Here is a 15,095-nt window from a genome sequence, read left to right on the forward strand (position 1 = left end):
TATTCTTTTAAGTTGCAAATGAAAGAGTGTTTATGATCCTTCTTTGGGTTCACTTACATCCTATACCTCACACTATAAGTCAATTAAATCTGTTGTAATTTTAAGATAAAAAAAGTTTTAAATTCTTATAAAATTATCAAGTAGCTGTTTAAAATATATATATATATAATCAAAATATTTCGATCCCTAATCTTCTTCCAAAGTCAAATAATAGGACGCACACATAAACAAATGACAACATCTACATGACTTTAATGAATTATGAACGGAAACCTTCTGCAAACATGTATACAAAGCTTTCATCTATTTTTCACTCTAAATGTATGAAATATATTTCTGTACGTAATTTGAGAAATTTATAAATGCACAGCCAAGCACTTTCGTTTTTCAAACGAGAACACGCACTTTCTGTACAAAAAAACAAAAAAAAAACAAAACAAAAATAATAAAATTAAAAAAAAAAACAAATACAAAAACAAAAACAAAACAAACAAAACAAAAAACAAAAAATCATTGCGCATCAAATAAAAAAAAAGATTTGCAATATGTCAATGAAGAACTAAAAATATTTTGTAATGAATATCAATATATATATATGTATAACTACATTTCCACACATTTTTTTGGTTGGTTGATTTATTATTGGGGTTTGCCGAGCAGCAATACTTCAGCTACATTCAGGCAAACACACATTTTTTGAGAAAGCAAAGATTTGCATTATCATTTTAGTCCTATATGTGTATGTCCATGTCGTATATTTTGACTTGAAAGCACATTAAACAATAAAATTTGTACAAATGATATTGTTAAAAATCTTAGCATATTTGCGCACTTCAAACGCCAAGCAATATACGAAGAGAATTGTTTTTTTTTTTCAATCCATGAATATTAAAATCGTGCGCATGTGTAATTTTATACAACCAAAATAACATGCATAACTCGGTAGGCATTCTGGTAAAAGTAGAAGATAATTAACGTACAAGTTCCATCTGTCCAAGTTGCCTATTAATTTCATTGTTCTAGTCAATTGATGATTGTTTGAGATTTTATTTCTTTGATATTAAGGGTTATACTCCGACGACACGTAATTGTTATAGTTCAGAATATAGTATAGGTAATAGACTGGACTTCTGACCTTGCTGAACGTAAGATAAATGCCCGTATTGAAAAGCAAACTCCATTATTCAATTAATACTTAATTTATTATGCATGATTGATGCAAATTATTCGTCGGGATGTAACTTCATTCCTAAGAATACAACGGATTTACGTATTATTTTATAAATGCCTTACAGACAAAATATATATTTATATAGGAATGAATAAAAACAAAAACTAAAACTATGGAGCTCACTAAAATGCTTCTTTGAAGGTTTTTGACCAAGGAACTAAACATTATTTTTCATATTCAGTAACACTATACTACATTATGGTTCTTTCATGCATCTACAAATGGACATTATACTTCTACTGTTATTGACTTCATTGGATTACAATGAGGTTATGTAAAACATGAAGGAACTTCATAGACAGTCTCAGATTTAAATGCAGTGAAAGAAGATGACCTGCAAATCATGGCATTATTTTACATGTCATACAAGCAGGTACACTTGTACAAGTACGTGTACATTTATCATTACAATGTAAGCTGGGACAAGAATACACACTGTTTCTGTATAAAAGTTGAACAAATAAAAAGAAAATGAACGATTACAAGCCTATTATTGATTATTAGGTAAGGTACTTTTATTATGCTAATAAAAGACCCGACATGAAAAACAGACATACACAAAAAAAGAACATAAAGTAACTAAAATCATACATACAAAGTAACAAAAGCAAATAAGCAACTCGGACTCCACTTAAAACTGGGAGCATGGACCAGGTGCACCGTTAGGGCAAGCGTCCTCTGATTTTCTAGAAACATAAATAATAATGTAGAGTAAATCTAAGCCTTTTTTCATTCTGTTTTAGGCAAAGAAACTAAAATAGATTTTGCAGAATGATTCATTGTTGTGTCATTAGCAAGATACTGATATGGACCCTAACATGGATCATGAGTGATGCACTACAAGTATAACAGAAAATGATGTAGGAAATACATTGAACAATCATTCAAGAATTTTTTAAACTTTAATATGTACATGAACATATAATGAAGTTAAAGTAAAATGACTATCTGGTATTTAGAAGAAATTGTTGCTGCCTTGTAAGATGTTTTACAATAAAAAAAAATAAAAATATGCAATAGATTACCTCAGAGCGAAAGTCGAAGGTCATCAAATTTAGAAAACTATACTCTTTAGATTATCTACTCACATGCTCAATATCAAAAGGCTACATACATTTGTACATATGTATATGTCGAAATATTAAAAAAAAATATCATTTATAGTGGGGACACAATTTGTTACATTAAAAACAGCCACATTGACCTCAAAACTTTTCCTAAAGGTCAAAGTTCAACGTCAATTGTCATCAATTCTGGTATTCAACACATCATCTTGTGGTTGTATTTGCCATATGCCAAATATTAAAAGCCTATCTTGAAAGAAAAAAGGTAAAGAGAACAAGCGTTGACATATGGACACACAGACAGATTGAGCGTTGTAGGGCATCCAACATATTTTGATACTACTTATCATTTTTGTAGGTTTATATTATCACGTTTTATCTTCTCCAATAATTTTCTTTACCCTTAAAGCTTAAAAAAACAAAACAAAAAACAAGCACAAAACGTAGGAGGTAAAAAAAAACTACTGATTTCCCGTTTTCACACATTCACCAAATCTTGGCTTTTTCGAATTATCTTTATATTGTCATATCATGAATTAAGGCTTATATAGATGAGACAGATTTATGTTGTTAATTAAGAGCTAACCGTCTTTACGAGGTTATTTATAGTAAACATATGCTTAGAATTTGATTGGTCGTTATTTTAGCATTACGTCATTGATAGTTGGGTATGGCTGCAAGTTACTCAGTTCGCAACAAATTTTTCCAAACGTTTCGATTCGATACATAACTATTATATTTCAACCTTTGTGTATGTAACAAATCAGTTTTGTTCGATGTTGACATTTGTAATTATAACACTGATTATGGATTGGGTGTACAGATTAAGAAATCCGTTTTAGAGTTATCACAATGGCGGACAAACGCACCTCGATCTTGACTGAACAAGCAAAGATCTTCCCCTTGGGATACCTCGAATCCAAACAATTGGACAGCAGCTAAATTACAACAAGAACTAGAAAAAATTGATGTTTTTGTACCACTCTCGATCCGCAAAGCTAATCTGAAAACGATTTATGAGGAAAATATAGCGCGTAGAAACATTTCAACAAAAAGTATAAATAGTACAAACGTTCAAGTGTCTACAGAAATTAATTATGACAATTCGGCCAATTCTGAAAAGGAAGCGAGTGAGGTTGATACTACTGATATTCCTTCTGACAGTTCGGTAAATTTATCAACTTTAGCGTTGGATAATAGCAGTGAAACTCGCGTAGAGATCTGAATGTTGTCGCAAATACGTCATCCAATATGGCGGCGCCCATGAACAACAACATCGTGACTGGTATGTTAAAGTCTATGCAGACAGTGATGAAATTAATTCATAATGATAAGAACTCTCAAATCAGTGGAGACCAGAACAATTTGTCCACGGCGTTGGCAGCTTTTAGGAATGGAAATTCCACTGAAACGACAAACAGTCAGCAGCCTTTCACACATGATGGGTATCGTTTTCCAAACTTTGAATTTGGAGTCCCATCTGAATGTATTCTCCACTTAGATGTGGTGCCTGAAATCCTTAAAAAGCGTGTTTGGGAAAGCAAAGACATTAATCTTGCAAGTGTGTTAATCCCCCATATTGAACATGATAAAACTTATGTACAGGAACAGGGGTCAATCACACTCAATATGTCAGGTCATGAGGATACAAGATTGCATAAAGTGCTTTCAATTAGTGAGTTTATCACCGCCTTTGGCAAATATAAAAGGGTAATGTGCATCAAATTTCTACAAAGGCGCATAGAATTAGATAGGTATGAGGCCAACATAATTGATATTTTCAATGTGTATGGCCCAAAATTTTATGATTACCATTGCCAGTTTTCAGCCCGCGCAGCGGCAGCTTTAAAAGATTTTAACATCAAGGTAGATTGGTCCATCAAGGACACATCACTATTGAGTATGGTCACAGGCAATGCAAAGGTTAACACATGTTATCTTATTGTTCATCTACTATGCATCTTACATCTTTCTGTCCTCAGCTAGGGACACAAAATCTAATTAATTTCCCTCCTAAATTAAAGGCAAATGTGAGTGTGAAGGATAGTGACCGTTATGGCCGGAAAAGGATAATGTTTAACGATCAAGAAATTTGTAACAATTTCAATGACAATAAATGTAACATGCAACAGTGTTCATATTCACATTTATGTTCTGTGTGCTTCTCTAACAATCACGGTTCTTCTTCTTGTACCAAGAGAAAATCACAAAACAAAACCATACAGAATTTGCCACCACCAGCAAGTGACTAGCTACATGTACTTCACATACCAAAGTTGATACCCCTGTTCATGTTAGTGTTTTGCAACAGGAACTGCTAAACATCTAGATAGGGACTTTGTTAACTACCTATGTAATGGCCTTGTTTATGGCTTTGACACCTTAATATCGGATGTAGATGTACCTAGTAAAGAGTCTAAAAATCTACGTTCAGCAATTACACAACCAGAACTAGTAGATACACCCATAGAAATTGAAGTAAACAAAGGTTTTTTACAAGGTCCATTTGTTACTTTGTCTTTTGCAAAATACAGAGTAAATCCCATTGGTGTGGCTAAAGGGAAATATTCAGGGAAACATAGACTTATAGTAGACTTATCTTCTCCTCATGAGGATGACACACATCAGAGTGTAAATGACATGATTGATAAGGAACAATGTTCTTTGTCTTATGTTCGTATAGATGATGCTATTAAAATAATACAAAACTTAGGTAGGAATACATCAATGTGTAAAACGGACATTTCTGACGCGTTTAAACTTATGCCGATTGTTCCTTCTCAGTGGCATATATTTTGTCTTAAATGGAGAGATAGTTATTATTACTATACTAAACTTGCCTTTGGCTATCGCTCATCACCAAAAATGTTTGACATGCTTTCACAAGCAATTTGTTGGATAGCTGAGAACAACTATGATATTCAGTTTATTTTACATATTCTTGATGATTTTATCACTTTCGAGCATCCTAAAAAATGTAGTCAAAGAAACATGGACCTTTTGTATACAATATTTGGTAGACTTAATGTTCCTATGGTTAAGCATAAGACAACTGGCCGAGATACTGTTACGGAATATATAGGCATTATATTGGATTCTAGTTTAATGCAGGCTAGGCTTCCACATGAGAAACTACTACGTATTACTGCCTTTTTAACAGAATTTTCGTCCAAGAAATCCTGCACAATACAGGAACTGCTTGGTCACCTTAATTTTGCCTTCCGTATTGTAATTCCTGGCAGAGCTTTTGTTTCACATTCAATTAAATTGTCAACTACTGTTCGAGCTTTACATCATTATGTTAAGATAAATAAAGAGTGCCGATAAGACATTAGAATGTGGCGTTATTTTTTATGTAATTGGAATGGTGTCAGCATGTTTTACAATGTGGAAAGTATTTCATCCGATGAATTGTGTCTATATACAAATGCTTCAGACACTAAAGGTTTTGGAGGATATTACGAAGGGTTGTGGTTTTCTGAAGCATGGCCATCAATGTTTCTAGATGTATTAGGAGGACAGTACCTTCTCAGTAGCTTTCAAGGAACTGTACCCCATAGTAGTGGCTGCCATCTTGTGGGGCATTTGTGGCAAAAACAAAGAATAGTGTTTATGTGTGATAATGAGGCTACAGTAGCTATCCTAAAGAAAGGCAGATCAAAATCACAACATATTATGCCCTTAATGAGACGACTCACTTTAGTTGCCGCTCAATATAACTTTACTTTCATGTCTAAATATGTGCTAGGTAAATACAATTCAATAGAAGATGCGTTGTCTCGTTTGCAGATGGATGTACAGATTCCGCCAACTTGCGCCAGAGGCTCAGAGCCTATCATGCACAGTGCCTCCACCTCAACATGTGCTTTGGAACTCTACAATGTAGTGGATCAATTGTGGTATAAATTTATATCAAGTAAAACTAGACAAGTGTATCAAGCTGGCTTTAAGGCTTATGTGAATGTTTTGCTATTAACGGGGATTGTAGCTTTTATAGTACCAGAGTGTTCTAATGTAAAAGTTGATGAAGAAACCCTACCACTTTTCGTAGCTTATTGTACTAGTGAAATACTGATAGGTTATAGCACTATAAAGTCTTATTTATGTGGCATTAGGTTTAAGTGTTTAAAATTAAATATTGGTTATACTAATGTTCTTGAACTCTGACGCCTTAAGACAATTATCAATGGTGTCAAACGGACTCAATCAATTACTTCTAAGCCTAGATATCCTATCATATTTTAGAAAAAGTTTGTCTATGGCTGCGTCAAGGAAGTAGCTATGAAAATGTATTGCTTGAAGCCATGTGAACAATAGCATTTTTGGTATTTTTAAGATGTGGCGAGTTTACAGTAGATAGTGCTAAGAATTTTGTTCCAGCATTTCATTTATTTGTTTCAGATTTGATAATTATGACTGATTGTGTATATCTTAAACTCAAAATTTTCAAAACAGATCCTTTTAGACAAGGTGTGACAATAAAATTGTTCGAGACAGGCAAGGATATATGTCCTCATAAAATATGTTGTATGTATATGAAGAAAAGGCTACAAAATAATCTCTAGACACTCCATTGTTTGTAAATATATATGGAAATGCTATTTCAAGATCTTACTTTTTAAATATGTTTAAACATACCATGGACATTTTAGGCTATGATTCTACATGTTATAATAGTCATTCTTTCCGCATTGGGGCTGCATCAACTGCAGGCAGGGTCTGTGTTGAGGACCATCTAATTAAGCTTTTGGGTCGATGGTCCTCAGATACCTATTGTAGATATATCGAAATTTCAGACTCGGTGATCAAAAATGCACAAAAAGCTTTAGCTACTTATAATCCTCATGATTGAGTTTATTTACAGCATCATATATGCACAAGTGTGTAACAACAGCTTCAATTTTTAAGTATGAATTAAGTATTCACTGGGTTAATTTTAAGTTAGTATTATTTAAGTTGTTGTACCTATAGTTAATAAGTTTTATCTCGATCACCCTTATATTTAATTTTGGGGCACTCAGATTGCATAATTACAACAATGTATACAATCTGATTTTTGGCCGTTTTAATTACTTTTTAGAGTAAGGGATTACGTAATTAATTAATCCCCAAAATTTTTCATGCTTCATTTAATTTTAGTGTAACATTACATGCTTTAGTGTTCATACTACATGTATTTTAGGCATTATCTGGAGGTTATGCTCTTTCTACAATGGTCTTGTACAACACACCTGCTTGTCGTCCGGCTCGTGTAGTTCCAGTTACACTGAGTAGCATTTGGCCACGCTTCCGGCTCTTGTAGCTAACTACACCGACTTGACAAGTAAGCAATTTGTTAGAGCATCATTTCAAGCTGCATTACTAACAATGTTTTTCCGGCTCTTGTAACCTATGCTGCACCGATACATCTATTCATCGAATCTTGTAGCATGTTCAGCTGTTACACCGAGTTAAGCATTGTTAGTAAGACTTTCAATACTGAGTCTACCCCAAAGCCAAACTTGAGTATAAGAATTAATGTTTTGTAATGGTAAGATTATTATTTTTGTGTAACGATATTGTTAAACTTTGTATATATGTTTGTTTTGACCTAGTAACAGAATTCTTAACCTTTAAATTTAGTTGGGTTTTAATTATTTTGACACGAGGTAGTGAATACATGTATATGATAACAGATTTCCTACAACAGATCACCTTTTCACTTCAAACGGCATAGGCTGATAATACAGATCAGTCTATTCATATGAACAACACAACAACTAAAATACTATAAGGCGGTGATATTCTTAAAGTCATGGCCTAACTGAGGTAGGGGGAAACAATGCAGTCAAAGATATTCGCAGAGGGCCTGCAAGTATTTTTGCAGCTATTTATTTAGTTCATTACGAGTCGTCATATAGAGGGTCAAGGTAATTAGGTCGGGGAATGTGGATGTAGGACAGGGCTATATAATTCACCGGAACAAATACTTTTAAACTAACCAGGATGATACTTCAGTCTAAGTCACAAGTCATACATTGTACATGTAGGTGTTCTGTAGTTATCAGGAGAACTCCCTTTTCACATCATAGATGGCACATTAATAACTTAAGGTTACATCTAATTCTAATTTTAACGACATAAATTGCTGTTTAGGTACCATATAAGGGTGCATATTATTGGGTATAAACAAGTCAGTTTTCTGTTAAGTGTAATTTTATAACAACACAGGGCATGAATTGTTGTAAAAATGACAATTTTCTAAATGTTGGTATTTAGCCAAAAGTCGAGGTCAAATAATTTTTCAGGTCATTTTAAGAACATATATATCTTATGTTTGATAGAGTTAAATACACTTAGTTCAAAAACATGGTTTTAGTTTAGGTCAATTATAGGCTTAATACCTAATTTGGATCTTCTTTTCCATGTCTCAACCATGAAAAGTTAGCATTTACAAGGGAATTTCCTTAAAACAAAATGGCAGTCATATCTTCGCGATCTTTATTTTTTTTTTAAAATGCAATTATGAGTTTCTCATGGAGTCCTTCCAGATGCACTAAAGTTTATTTGTAATTGCCTATATCACTTTAGGACGGTTCTGCATGATTTTCTCATGGACAGCCTTTTAACTGCTACTTAGTGGTCTTGTTTAATTGATGATGTTTTCCTACTGGAACTTTTAAGAAAAACAAACTTTATTTCTTGTATTCAGAAGTGACAAAAAGTCATTAAACACAGTCAAAAAGATCAATAGATACTTATTCATTAGTTGTGAATGCTTACCCGTTTAAAGCAACTTTCCTTCCAACATTCAATATCAAATATTCTTTGAAGAAAAATAGAATATCTTAATTTCGCAATCAAGGACCCTTACTACTTTCAGTTTCTTAAAACAATTACTCCACGTTATTAATTATAATACCAAATGACAGTTTCTAGATAAGATAATACATGCCTGAATTAATACGTAATGTAATTTATGTGAAGATGCATTTCGTAAATACTTAAGGTTTCTCTCTTAAATAAAATTTTGAATTAAGGTTTTGTTTTTCTTTGGGCTAAACCTTTAAACCCGTTGAACAAAATATGAAAAATGAGTGAGAACGTATTGTTTTTTTTTCATTGGATAGTGTGTTAGTATCAAATAATGATACAAACATTTCAAAATGTATACAATTAACTACTTCGAATAAATGTTTGTATGTTTATTCGAAGACCAAAATCCGAGTATGATGTCATTATCCTTTGGAATAAAATTATGTATAGGAATCATGCAAACTGCTGTCAATGCCGAATAATGATACAAAACGGTTTTTTAAAATGATTGTGCAATAATAAATGGCATTTTAACATTTGGTAAATGTGAATGCTAAAAAAAACATATTTTTTTTGGGCAAATTTGAATGTCAAAAAGCATTCTGAATGCTTAAAGATTTCCATATTAAACTACAGTTTGTTTTATTATTACCCTTATACGTGTAATTTGTTGTCAACGGAATGAGGGGTTATTGTGCTGTATTATTAATTATCGCCACGTTATCTTTTTCTTCATTCGTGTGATACAGATAAAAATATAACGCAATCATGATTCTTACAACACAATGTATTCTTGTGAAAAAAGACGGAAGTGTTATGTAGAAAGAAAACATGAACACCGCTGAATACAAGTATTGACAAAGTATTGTACTGGCTGAGCGTTTACGTAAATGCATGTAACCGTGAAACTGATATGATTCATAGTACCTGACAACATATTGCTGAACAACAGCATCTGCAACATCTGCTATTATCAAATACTATAAAAGCCGAATACTTATTAATCTTAGCCTCAGTCATCAGAATGCCGAGAGGCATTTTTGTTCTACTGTTGATCGTTGTGTGTGCTGTTATACAGGAAACTTACTTCATTTAAACATCTTTTTTTATGTCACGAAGACGCTTTTAACAACCTTTCAAAATAGACATTAATTATACGTTCATATATGTATATACATGATGAAAATAAATTTGAAAATCACGTTTTCTTTTTACAATAAAATTGGTCATAGTTTATTTGTTTGTTTTGATTTCATTTGATTTGTTTGTTATATTATGTATTTAAAACTCAGATGAACTACAGGTTTTCTTTGTTGATAAAAAATACTGATTTTATTTCACATATGTTTTAGTTGCGGTGTGCGGTTAAGGACGATACCACAGACGTGGTCAATGTAAGTTTATTAAAGTGATGTAATAGTCAATTTCATTTGTACGAGAAAGTACGAAAAATAACCTTTGAAAATGTTTTTGAATATAAATTAATTATGTCAGTTATTTGTACATTAGTAGTGAAAAGAAATATTAAAGTTAATTTATGTTCTTTGTTTTGTTTATCTGTTTTCCATGTCTTGTTTTGAACTGGATTACATTCTTTTGATTTCCGCTAGTATCTTAGTTTTCTTGATTACTCTTCAAAAGACAGTTACCATAACCAAAATTATATATATCATGAACAATAAAAAAAAAACCAAGACTTACTGATTGTTTAAATAAGTCACATACAGAAACTTTCTGATATGCCAATCATATTTAAGACCATTCATTGAGAAAGCATCACTAAAATAGTAAAGGAAGCAAAAACAATTGAATGAACGGTATAGTTTTTTGTTGGTGGAGTCTACATGCAGTGAATAAACTGGACAATTAGAAAGTCTAATTTTATCCAGTTTTAATACAAAGTGACTTTGATATTCGTTTACTCTTGTGTAAAGTTTGTAAATTTGATAAGTAAGGAAGTTCAAAACATTTTGTTCATTTGATAAAATTGTTTATCATGTTGACAGGCAAAATATCATTCGTTATAAATTGAAAAGGTTTTCAGGATCAAGAGTCCATGTTAGATCTACTGAAGTTGCCACATTAACTGACATTCGTAGTTGTTAGTTTTGTTTTGATATCAAATTTATATGATTGACAATCTAGCGAGCAATAAATAGCACAAACCTACTTATCATTCAACATTTATCAGCTGTCGTGATCATATATTGTAAGGATTGTGTAGACTGAGACATTTGTAGACAGCATTTACTGGAGGACGTTTTTACATAGATACGACGTTTACACCTAAAGAAAAGTGTAATGGCGTTACTAAAGGTGCTAAAATGTTTAACAAGAGCCACTTAGTTCCATCAATATAAAGATAGTCAGTATTCCTGAAGGTACTCCTTGGCGAGGAAATAGAAAGCAGTTACTGATCATTAAGACACAATGAAAATAAGAGAATATTCCATACAAAAAAAAGAGAAAAAAAATTCGATTACTAAACCTACTTTGCAAAATTTAAAGTTCATGTAAAAAATAGAAATATTTGTAGTCTATGCGAAGTCACTTTTTACTGCTTTTCTCCATCAATCGTTGGCTCCTCTTGGGTACACTACAACCATCTGATGTTCGGGTAGGTATTTCAAACTGTCTGTTGGTCATTTCGAATATAGTTCGAACTATTGCCGATCTCACCATATCGTCTCCGCCACGCACAAAGTCCTGTACAATACCAATGTTCATAATATTGAATTTTGATTTATTTTTTATTTTTGTTTGTTGGTTGTAAGATGAGCCATGTGAAATTCCCTTTTCCATATAGTCCGACTTTGTTACAATATTATGTAACAAAACACAGTCTATAAATGCCTTCCTTTTGTTTCCTTCAGAGATTTCTTAGTCAGTCCGATATGTCGCTTCCACAACATATCATAGAGCCCTATTAGGTATGAATATCCAAACAGTTTCATGCTTTTTAAGTTGTCCATGTACCATCTAAGAATTTAACAAATGTGTAATTTCAATAACTGTAAATAGTCACATTATCAGAAAACATTTTGGGTGGTAGAGATCGTCAACTAAGGAATATTCGAAAAGCAGTTCAGTTATATTGCGTACGATCCCAACGTGAACAGTTCTATTTGTCGCGCATGTAAAAAGACAAAAGTTTGCATTTGAGTCCTTTTAGGAAATATTCCGTAAAAATATAGCGCCAAAAAGTCAATTCCAGTGGCACTGAATGTCTTCTCCGACACGATTTTTGTGTAGAGTTGTAGGGTCTGGGGCACTATAAAGTCGGTTGATGATCTTTCTGCACGGGGTACAGCAATGTCGTACTGTTTTGCACCTGCTGTCGAAATTTGGGTATCCAAAATGCTTGTTGAAAAAATGTTATGGTTAAATGCAGTTCCGTGTGAGCTTTACGTGTATGTGTATCAAAAATAAGAATGTTTTGATGGTAATTAGAATGGGTAATTCACAGTGTCACTAACATAAACAATGTCGATTCTACAGTTCTGTATTATCGTTATGAATATATGTTTCATTTTGTAGATGGTGTTGCACGGTATTCAGCGAGAAGATACAGATGTGGATTTAAAATTCGGCATCGACGTTTAACGTATGGAGGACAACGTAAGTTCGTATTGGCGGTGGTGTAAGAATTAAAAAAGTAAGGTACTTAATTTTCTTAAAATTACTTTTTACCTTATTGCTGCTCGGACGTTAAACCCCAACAAACAAACAAACAAAAACCTTTTGGTATGAATACCACTAGAGTTATCCAACTTCCAATACAATTATACTCGAAGTCACATACAGCACATTTTCGATTTGAAGCTCTTTTTTTTTTAAACTATCCGGACTTACCGCTAGAGTTGTCTCTCTTTTATTTAATCTGAAAATAATTCGCATATATGCATGACGTGATAGTTCCAATGAGTCGTTCATTGGCTGAAATCGTGCGTAACAAATCCTTACGGGAAAATCCTATACTGATATCCGCCATGTTGGTTTCTACGGGACTATTTGTTTACAAACGAAGTTCGTAAGTTCCCGTCGAACTCCGGTGACAATCATCTGCTCGATCAACTTCTTGGTGTTGTACGATGTTCGCGTAGAATAAATCCGAGATATCCGAATTAGCGCCGAAATGCATTCTGAGTTCTTCGGTTTTTGGACAAACCATTTAAACGTAAACAACATCTCCTAGCAACCCGATCACTGTAAACATGGCCGACTTTTCATAATGTAAATATTGGGACCGAGAATTAAAATCTCACCGGAATTTAACGATTCAATGTTTAGGGAGAAGCCGTTTGGCTAAACGAATGAGCAAGTCATTTAAGACAATTTAAACGACGGTAGGTGTCAATAAAGTCGTAGAAAATATTTTATTCAAATTTTTAACAGTATCTTATTTATGTGGCGCCGAGTATAATCAACAGTGTAAAACCAGAAACACCATAGGTTTGTATAAACTGCACAAACTATAGCGTATTTTTTCAATCAGGATATAAACTTCGATGCGGACGAAGAAGGTTTGTAACGGCGTGGAGACGATACGATGGACGATATGGAAGTAAACGTAGATGTCTTAATAAGCTAATAAGACTGAAGTATTTGCATAAACGATATAAGTACATAATTCATGTTTTAAAACTGTGCAATGCTTTTGGCGCCATCTTTATATCAAAAAGATAATAAACAATCCCACCTCTGTAAAGCAACTCAACAAAAGATAAATAAATGTTGTAAAGATATAGATAATTAGCACCTTTAAAAAAAAAATAGCATCATAAATCTTTAAAACTAAAGTGTTTGTCACAGTAAAGAAGTAATCTAGGGAACCAAAATTTGAACGGAAATCAACAGAGTATATTCCAAGGATAAAGACTAGACAGATAAACAGACACAACAAAGAACATGAGTTAACCAAAAGAATAAAAAAGCGAGCAACCCAGACTCCATTAAAACTTGAAGCTTGACTAGGTTAACTTATAGTGTAAGCGTCCTCTCCTTTTCTATTAACACTTACCGAGTTGCTCACCAAATGAGCAATAATAATGTATTAATCCATTTTCTGCTTCTCTTGTATATTAATATATAAATATAGTCATAAATACGCCATTTGTAAATAAAATTGGATATTGCATCGAGTCGTTTTATTATTTCAATTTTACGTAGGGGATACAAGTATGGCAAGTACAAAAGTGAGTATTGTATATTTCCGTTTTTTGTAGTTTTACGTTATCTTCCGTGTATCAATTTGATCCGATGGAGCAGTGTAGCGAATAGAGTCGTCACATTCTGAGACGTTGTATATATATATACATATATATATACGAACTATCAACCAATGTATGTTTATTTGAAAAAAAATGGCTTTTTGCTACTTTTTTCATAAATGAATTCATTAGATATATACTTAGTTTTTCACTTAGCGGAAAGTAAATTCACATAATAGTATAATAGCAAAATATAACGGATATTGATTCTGAAACGTAACGAATGGACCGGTCTAAAACGAATACCAAATAAAAAATACTTTCAGCGATCACTAAAGACTTTTCGACGACACAAAGACGCATACTTTGTATGACCCAGACATATAACAGATTTTATTTACCATATTTATCAATATTTGCATTATTACAAATTTCAAAAATTGTTGAAAACTGAGACTTCATTCCATGTATGTACGATGGAACCTCTTGGGGATGATTTTTTCTATGCACATATATTTGTAAGTAATTTTATGGTAATAAAATACATTTTCATTTGAATGATTTATTTTTTTTTATTTTATTTTATTTTTAATTTCAGATTCTTCATTACATGACCTGTGAACCAGCTAGAAATCACCAGTTCTGATGTAAATAAAGTTGAAAGCATTTATTTATTTATTTTATTTATTTATGAAATTGTGTTTTTGACACTGATTGTGATATCCTAAAAATGTCGATTTTTACTGATCCCTTCTAAATTCATTAATAGTGGACATATTTGTACCAAAACTATAC

At 32.6% G+C, this 15,095-nt stretch overlaps 1 long non-coding RNA gene and 1 pseudogene across 2 annotated transcripts; both read left to right on the forward strand.

The window, feature by feature from the left end:
• The first annotated feature begins 6,132 nt into the window (after positions 1–6,132).
• On the forward strand, positions 6,133–7,147 carry LOC148623940 (uncharacterized; annotated as a pseudogene).
• Positions 7,148–10,294: 3,147 nt separating this feature from the next.
• On the forward strand, positions 10,295–14,970 carry LOC148623941 (uncharacterized). Of its 2 annotated transcripts, XR_015919581.1 has the most exons (5): positions 10,295–10,484; positions 12,628–12,708; positions 13,586–13,712; positions 14,316–14,433; positions 14,899–14,970. It is a non-coding gene; the product is annotated as an uncharacterized LOC148623941 (long non-coding RNA). The 2 variants fall into 2 exon arrangements; XR_015919580.1 differs by lacking the exons at positions 14,316–14,433; positions 14,899–14,970 and having other exon boundaries at positions 10,308–10,484; positions 13,586–14,253.
• The last annotated feature ends 125 nt before the right edge of the window (positions 14,971–15,095 follow it).

Source organism: Perna viridis, chromosome 2 (assembly GCF_037379345.1).
Source record: "Perna viridis isolate PV_CMFRI_1.1 ecotype Kerala chromosome 2, ASM3737934v1, whole genome shotgun sequence".
Lineage (NCBI taxonomy): Eukaryota > Metazoa > Mollusca > Bivalvia > Mytilida > Mytilidae > Perna > Perna viridis.